The sequence below is a fragment of the Coregonus clupeaformis genome, chromosome 1 (assembly GCF_020615455.1).
Source record: "Coregonus clupeaformis isolate EN_2021a chromosome 1, ASM2061545v1, whole genome shotgun sequence".
In the NCBI taxonomy this organism is placed as follows: Eukaryota; Metazoa; Chordata; class Actinopteri; order Salmoniformes; family Salmonidae; genus Coregonus; species Coregonus clupeaformis.
In genome coordinates, this window is record NC_059192.1 from 27,180,149 (window position 1) to 27,189,314 (window position 9,166).

The following is a 9,166-nucleotide window of genomic DNA, read 5'->3' on the forward strand; positions in this document are numbered from 1 at the left end:
TAATATAATTGGTTTTTATGTTGTCCACCCCTAACTGAGATAGAGTAGTTAACCAAAAATTCCCCACAATGGGAGAATCTTCCAGAAGGACAACCATCCTTGCAGCACTCCATCAATCAGGTCTTTATGGTAGAGTGGCCAGATGGAAGCCACTCCTCAGTAAAAGGCACATGACAGCCCGCTTGGAGTTTGCCAAAAGGCACCTAAAGATCACGTCTGAAGGAAACCTGGCACCATCCCTATAGTGAAGCATGGTGGTGGCATCATCATGCTGCGGGGATGTTTTTCAGCGGCAGGGAGACAAGTCCAGATCAAGGGAAAGATGAACGGAGCAAAGTACAGAGTGATCCTTGATGAAAACCTGCACCAGAGCGCTCAGGACGTCAGACTGGAGCGAAGGTTCACCTTCCAACAGGACAACAACCCTAAGCACACAGCCAAGACAGCGCAGGAGTGGCTTCAGGACAAGTCTCTGAATGTCCTTGAGTGGCCCAGCCAGAGCCCAGACTTGAACCCGATCTAACATCTCTGGAGAAACCTGAAAATAGCTGTGCAGTGACGCTCCCCAACCAACCTGACAGAGCTTGAAAGGATCTGCAGAGAATAATGGGAGAAACTCCCCAAATACATTTACATATACATTTTAGTCATTTAGCAGACGCTCTTATCCAGAGCGACTTACAGTAGTGAGTGCATACATTTTCATTAATCACTACTTGTTTTTGTAAGAAGTGGAACTCTATTCCACATCAGGTAACTGATACAAGTAGTAGAATCAGATTTTTTAAAAACAGGTAAGTCCATCAGTGATTTCTGAGTGTATAGTTATATTGATTGTTGTATTGTATACATTCAAGATCAACTTACAAATACAGGTGTGCCAAGCTTGTAGTGTCATTCCCAAGAAGACTCGAGGCTGTAATCGCTGACAAAGGTGCTTCAACAAAGTACTGAGTAAAGGGTCTGAATACTTATGTAAATGTGATATTTCCGTTTTTTCAAAAAAACTGTTTTTGCCTTGTCATTATAGGGTATTGTGTGTAGATTGATGAGGGGGAAAAAAACAATTTAATCCATTTTAGAATAAGGCTGTAACGTAACAAAATGTGTAAAAAGTGATGGGGTCTGAATACTTTCTGAATGTGCTGTATTTATAGACTTGTTGCACTCTATAGGATGGGACACAACCAAGAGTTTGAATCATGTACTGTAAGATGGAGGCAAATTTCAATTTTACATCCAAGCTCAGTTGTATACTTTTACAACATGTTTCTTTACAGCTTTCGATAACTGTGGGGTGTCTGTGCCATGTTTTTCTCCCTCTCAGGTGAAGCATCTTCACAGCTGGAAGAACATCACAGAACATCACCATCTGACTCCCCCAGCTTTCATCAACACCCTATGTGTTCAGCCACACACACACACACACACCAGTTCAACCCCATATTACGTGCTCCCCCCTCTTCATTCATCATTAGCCACTGGACCCCCTTAGCTGCCCCTCGTCATTTGGGTATTTTTCCATAATCACTGGCAAGTCTAATTAGTCCCAACGTGCCTCTGAGCTGCTCCTGATGAGAAGAGAAGGTAGCACTAGAGGGCTGGAAAGAGAGAGGGAGGAAAAGAGAGAGTGAGAGGGGTGGAGAGAAATGAGAGATTAACAGAGAGTGAGATGGTACTGGAAAGAGACATGGAAAAGAGAGAGAGAGAGAGAGAGAGAGAGAGAGAGAGAGAGAGAGAGAGAGAGAGAGAGAGAGAGAGAGAGAGAGAGAGAGAGAGAGAGAGAGAGAGAGAGAGAGAGAGAGAGAGAGAGAGAGAGAGAGAGAGAGAACAAGAACGAGAGATGGAGAATTACATAACATCCACACTTCTTCCCTGTAGACATATCATTATCAGGGTCACTTTCGCTATAACAAAAGGTCTTCCTCTTAATTTGTTTCCAGAAAAACACAACCGTGAAACACTCATACTCACTGCTCTTTCGTTGCTTCTACAAACAATAACTCTCAGAGCACAATCACAGCATAATCCATGGTTTCCTAAACCTGGTCCTCGGGACCCCAAGTGGTGTAAGTTTTGGTTTTTTGAATCAGCTCTGTAGTGCAAGGCAAAAACCAAAATGTGCACCCCATGGAAGCATGTTCCACATAGTAACAACGATGATTAAATAAGTACTGTCTTCCTTACAATTTTTTTTTTTACATTTTAGTCATTTAGCAGACGCTCTTATCCAGAGCGACTTACAGTTAGTGAGTGCATACATTTTCCATGCTGGCCCCCCATGGGAATCGAACCCACAACCCTGGCGTTGCAAGTGCCATTCTCTACAGGAGGCCCTGTACTTGTTTGTCTGCAGTCACTATGGAGGAGGTGTGTCATTTGTGAACCATGGGAAGGTCAAAGAATGTCAAATCCCTAGCTTCTTGAGAAGTTAATGTTTATTTGTCAGCATTAACACATTTTACTGAGGGAAGCCTCCAGAAATGAGTCCCCTTGGAACCATTACCCAGAGTTATCGTTGGGGTCAGATGACCCATTCAGCAGGGTGAATCGACGCATGGAGGTGTGACACCAGTTTCCATTGTGAGACATTGATTCTCCTTGGTGTAATTTTTGCTATGTTCTTTCCTTTAGTTTTGGGTGCCAATAGGGCTGTGGCGGTCATTACATTTTGTCAGCTGGTTATTGTCATACAAATGACTGCCGGTCTCTTGGTAATTGACCACTAATTAACATAAATATGTTTAGCATTTCCAGGCCTCCACATACAAGCCGCTGATGTGTGCCTTTGGAACATCTACATTTAAAAAAGTCTAATAAATCCATTTAATATAGTACACCATCACAATATTCCATTATTTATTTTAGGCAGGTCTAAAGAAACATGATATGAAGAAAATGTATTTCAGAAGAACCGAATATGAGTCACCTACTGTATGTTATTTGGCTACGCGCCATGCCATATGCTGTAGGCTTGTTAATTTAGCAGACAAGATATGCTTATAAGTCCCGTGCCATTATTTTATTTTATTGTAAGAATAATATAACAATATAATTAATCTTAGCTGAAAACAATAGAGTGGCTGTATTGGAGGGGGAGTGGTTTCACTTCATTCGATAGCTAGAGGACTCCTGATATCTCCAATATTTTTTCTGTCCAGTAATCTGTTGTCTAGTACTGTCTTTTTTCTAGCTAGGGACATCTACTTTAAGTGATGCCTGTCTTCCCAGTAGCCTACTTGGTGTGTGAACTGCTGACTGCTCATAATTTGCAGATTATTATTGACACATCAACCAGGATCAAGGGGCAGTGCAATTTGTGACTTGTTTTGGTAATCAGTGGCTGTATTGGATGGGAAGTGGTTTCTCCTCTACTAGGCAATCAGCAATTAGTACAGGGAGGTGTGCTCTTCACCTCTGCTAGGCAATTAGCAATTAGTGTTAGTACTTCATTCTTACCTGGTTTCTCAGCGTCAGCTGTAAGCGGCGGTTGTGTCGCCGAAACAAAGACGGTTCTACCGAGTTCTGAGAGGAAGGCTCCACACCACTCTCTCACTTGAGCATCTTACCTAGTTATTTTCTGATTATCTAATTGTGCTCTTTTGTAGCTTTGGCACCTATGTGTGTGTGTTTTCTATCCCAGTTCCTCTCCCTGTAGGCTTTACAGACGCTCCCCACCCCTTGGCTTCAACCCTTCTAATTTAGTGTACCCTGTGTGCACAACCCATGTGGAATTCCAGGTCTCTGGCAGCATTTGCCGATCTACGGTCAAGAATGCAGAGTTCATTTCAGCCTATGCTGCCCTTCAGTCCCTTTACTTTTTGGCCCTGACGGAGACATGGATCACCCCAGAGAACACTGCGACTCCAGCTGCTCTCTCTTCATCTGACTATGTTTTTTCTCATAGTCCAAGAGCATCTGGTCTTCGCGGTGGTGGCACACGTCTACTCATTTTTCCTAAGTGGAGATTTTCTATTTTCTCCCTCTCACCTGTCCATCTCCTCATTTGAATTCCATGCTGTCACTGTCACTTGTCCACTCAAACTTAACATTGTTGTCATCTATCGCCCACCAGGAGCCCTTGGAGAGTTCCTCAATGAACTTGACACCTTGATAAACTCATTTCCTGACGATGGCTCACCGCTCTTCGTACTTGCTGACTTTAATCTCCCAACATCTGCCTTCGATTAATTTCCCCTCCTTGCCTCTTCTGACCTCACCCTTTTCCAATCCCCTCCAACTCACAAAGCAGGCAATAGGCTTGACCTCCTCTTTACTAGAAGCTGTTCACCTACTAATCTCACTGCAACCCCCCTTCCAGATCTCTGATCACTACTTTGTTTCCTTTTCTGTCTCCCTTTCCTCCAACCACTCAGCCCCTACCCAGATGGTCATGCGTCGTCGCAATCTTCGCTCTCTCTCTCCCACTACTCTCTCCTCTTCTATCCTATCATCCCTCCCTTCTGCTAAATCCTTCTCCCTCCTGTCTCCTGATTCTGCTTCTTCGACCCTACTCTCCTCCCTTTCTGCATCCTATGACTCGCACTGTCCCCATTCCTCCCAGCCTGCTTGGCCCTCCCCTCCCCTCCTGCTCCGTGGCTGAGTAACTCATTGCGAGTTTACAGAAAAGGGCTGTGGGAAGCTGAGCAAAAATGGAGGAAAACTAAACTTCCGGAGGACCTATCATCCTTTCACTCCCTCCTCTCTACCTCTGTATCTGCTGCTAAAGCCACTTTCTATCACTCTAAATTTCAAGATTCTGCCTCTAACCCTTGGAAACTCTTTTCCACCTTCTCCTCCCTCCTACCTCCCTCTCTGCTCACAACTTTGTCAACCACTTTGAAAAGAATGTTGACAACATCCGCTCCTTATTCACTCAGCCTATTGAGTCAACTGGTCCCACTCACACAGAACCTGAAACCCTACCTCTTCAAAGAGTGTCTTAAATAATCCCCCCCCAATAACTTTCCTGAACCAAGACTTGCCCTTTGAAATCGAAACATATAGTGGGGAGAACAAGTATTTGATACACTGCCGATTTTGCAGGTTTTCCTGCTTACGAAGCATGTAGAGGTCTGTAATTTTTATCATAGGTACACTTCAACTGTGAGAGACGGAATCTAAAACAAAAATCCAGAAAATCACATTGTATGATTTTTAAGTAATTAATTTGCATTTTATTGCATGACATAAGTATTTGATACATCAGAAAAGCAGAACTTAACATTTGGTACAGAAACCTTTGTGTTTCGGGTCGTTGTCATGCTGGAAGACCCAGCCACGACCCATCTTCAATGCTCTTACTGAGGGAAGGAGGTTGTTGGCCAAGATCTCGCGATACATGGCCCCATCCATCCACCCCTCAATACGGTGCAGTCGTCCTGTCCCCTTTGCAGAAAAGCATCCACAAAGAATGATGTTTCCACCTCCATGCTTTACGGTTGGGATGGTGTTCTTGGGGTTGTACTCATCCTTCTTCCTCCAAACACGGCGAGTGGAGTTTAGACCAAAAAGCTCTATTTTTGTCTCATCAGACCACATGACCTTCTCCCATTCCTCCTCTGGATCATCCAGATGGTCATTGGCAAACTTCAGACGGGCCTGGACATGCGCTGGCTTGAGCAGGGGGACCTTGTGTGCGCTGCAGGATTTTAATCCATGACGGCGTAGTGTGTTACTAATGGTTTTCTTTGAGACTGTGGTCCCAGCTCTCTTCAGGTCATTGACCAGGTCCTGCCGTGTAGTTCTGGGCTGATCCATCACCTTCCTCATGATCATTGATGCCCCACGAGGTGAGATCTTGCATGGAGCCCCAGACCGAGGGTGATTGACCGTCATCTTGAACTTCTTCCATTTTCTAATAATTGCGCCAACAGTTGTTGCCTTCTCACCAAGCTGCTTGCCTATTGTCCTGTAGCCCATCCCAGCCTTGTGCAGGTCTACAATTTTATCCCTGATGTCCTTACACAGCTCTCTGGTCTTGGCCATTGTGGAGAGGTTGGAGTCTGTTTTATTGAGTGTGTGGACAGGTGTCTTTTATACAGGTAACGAGTTCAAACAGGTGCAGTTAATACAGGTAATCAGTGGAAAACAGGAGGGCTTCTTAAAGAAAAACTAACAGGTCTGTGAGAGCCGGAATTCTTACTGGTTGGTAGGTGATCAAATACTTATGTCATGCAATAAAATGCAAATGAATTACTTAAAAATCATACAATGTGATTTTCTGGATTTTTGTTTTAGATTCCGTCTCACAGTTGAAGTGTACCTATGATAAAAATTACAGACCTCTACATGCTTTGTAAATAGGAAAACCTGCAAAATCGGCAGTGTATCAAATAGTAGTTCTACACTGTATATGGGCTGCATTATGCGACTTTTGACTATTTTGAAAAAGTAGGAAAATAAAATTGTGCTCTGTTCCTTGCCTCATGCTACACACCCTGTTCTCTCAAGTTGCATATAGAAATGTTTGTCCTTATAAGAATACTTATTTCACGTCATGCATCAACCACTGTTTGAGGAGCAGGCAATCTCTCGCTGCACGACAGGTGATATTCCGCCCAAACTCTGTATGCCATGGGCTCTCCAACCATGTTCCAAATTTGGGAAACCAAGTAAAATCAAACATGGATAGTAACATGTTTTCACAACAAAACATACTTAATTAAACTGTTGACAGCCCCTATCTCTGCACACTTGAGAGAGGGAGAGAGGAGGAGCTGGATATGCATGGTGGTGAGATATTCTGTAGCTAAAGGTAATGTGTCAGCCTATTAATTATGAAAATATAAAAAATCAAATACAAATTCACTATAATAGTAGGCTAATTAATTTTGGAGTATAGGCTAGACCAAATATCTACCAAAGACATCTTAAATCTATGTCATTTTTTTGTATGTTTTTCTGCCGTGCATAATATGCATTCTTATGCACTCTGGAAATGCGTTGGTGTTAGGCTATTAGGACATGTATTGTATAACGGCACAATCATTATTTTAATGTCGTTTTTTTGGGGAGCTGGGCTCATATACGCATATGCATCAGCTCTAATACGGATATGAGTGTTCTACATGCAACATCTTAAATGCTTTGAAATAATCTTCACCTTAGAAAGCGTTGGCCATTTCGTTGTTTGGCTTTGAAACAACATTCACAACGACCATGTTTTCCACTCAGTTTCAACCTATTGTTGAACTTCTTCAAATTGATCACCACAGTGAGGTAAAAAAAAATGTAGCCCAACGGTGAGTTTTAAAAGCATGATACTGTTTTGATGGTAAGTGTTTGTGATTGTCGGTCGCATTGATGTCAGTGGTTTGAGGGACAATAGAGCACTGAGTACCAGGCCATTAGTGACCTGATGGTTGTTAGCGAGTTGGGTACTACCAACGCATGTCCAGAGTGCATAAAAGGAGATTACTGTGACTCAACAGTGGAATTTGGTTGCTGTCATGACTCATGACTGCCTGTGTGGCGATAATACGCCACCTTAAAAGCCCTGGTTGCCAATGCCATTTCAGTTCATCCAAAACAGGAAATAAATTGAGCTATTGAACACATCACCAATATTGACATTTTTCATGTAGAATCCAATGTTTTTATTGGTGAATTGCAATGGAATTTACGCCAACCCTCTTGCCCTTGCTTGGTGATGGGAAGAAAACTAAACAGAAAATAATGGAATTGAAGAGAAGCGAGGAGAATAGAATAACAAAAAACAAGGAAATGCAGTGATAAAGGTGGTGGGGAAAGAGGGGGGGACTGTTTGCCATGATCAAAACAGAACGTCAGTCAGTCAGTCAGTCAGTCAGTCAGTCAGTCAGTCAGTCAGTCAGTCTCTCTCTGTCTCTCTCTCTCTCTCTCTCTCTCTCCTGATTCAGCATGGCCACGCACACACATGGAGCACATGCTCACACAATCCATTTATCAACAACCCCCCGCCTCTGTCTCCCTGCCACACAAACTCACACGGAATAGTGTGACGCACAACGCATATCTGCCTTTGATAGTGCGCCCTGAGCTCTGAAGCCCGACATAATGAATAAACATATGTTCTTTGCATTAGCAACAATACCACAAGACATATCACACCAAAGGGAAAAAGTGTCATCGTTATTCCATGTACAGTAAACCTGCAGGATTTGTGGTGTTCTGTGTGATACCACAGTCAGTGTGTGATGTACATTGCTCCCCCTCACATGTTGTTATTCCACCATTTAATCCTTGGCATGCATCTTCTCTATTCAAATCATCTGTTTTCACTCATTTGCCTCGCAATTTGTTGACATTGCATGAGAATATGCACACAGTAAAAAAACGCTACCACTCCTAATATCTTATTCTGACGGCATCCTTTCTGTCCGATACTCTGGGGTTGAAAATATCAGAGCTCTTGACAGATGCTTTCCTGACATGCATCAAGTGATACTGTGGCTCACACGCTCTGCATCTTAACCCCAAGATTATAGAGAAAATAAATCACCACCACATAATCATAAAATAACCCTGAAGCCCACACTGTACTGTACTATTGAAGACAGAAGCAGCAGTGGGCTCTGGCTCTCTGGGTCTCTAGCTCTCCGCATGTTAGTGGTTAGCCTAGCTTAGCCCAGGTCTACCAGGGACACTACCAGGGATGATAGCGATTAACGATGCGCGTCGTGACAGGAGTCACTGCAGTTCCTCTCTGTGCTTAAGAGCTATGCCTGCTGGGATTAGTGACTCAGGGAATTTCTCTAGTGTCAGAAAGCGGGATCGTTTCCTAGCGTAAACATGCCTCTCTTGGACAGATGCACATTTAAATCTAGTCCCCCTCCCATCCTCCCCCACCCCACCCTTCTCCCAATATGGCAGCTGGGCTAGCAGTACACACGCACACAGCAGCAGTGAGGGAACGAAAGTCTCCACAGAAAGATGAGGTTAGACAGTTGGATTAGGTAGCGAACATAATACTCATAAACGTCATGGACATATGGACTGGGGCAGGATGACAGCAGAGAGAGAAAGAAAGAAAGAAAGAAAGGGCTGAGTTGGCGGGGTTGCCTTGGTTTGACACGGTTGTGTGGAGCCTGAGAGGAGGCTCTCCAGCCGCTCTCCTCCAGAGAGCCTCTTCTCTCCCAGTTGTTCCCCAAGGCAGAGTGCTGCTGACTGGGCCACTTCACTTGCC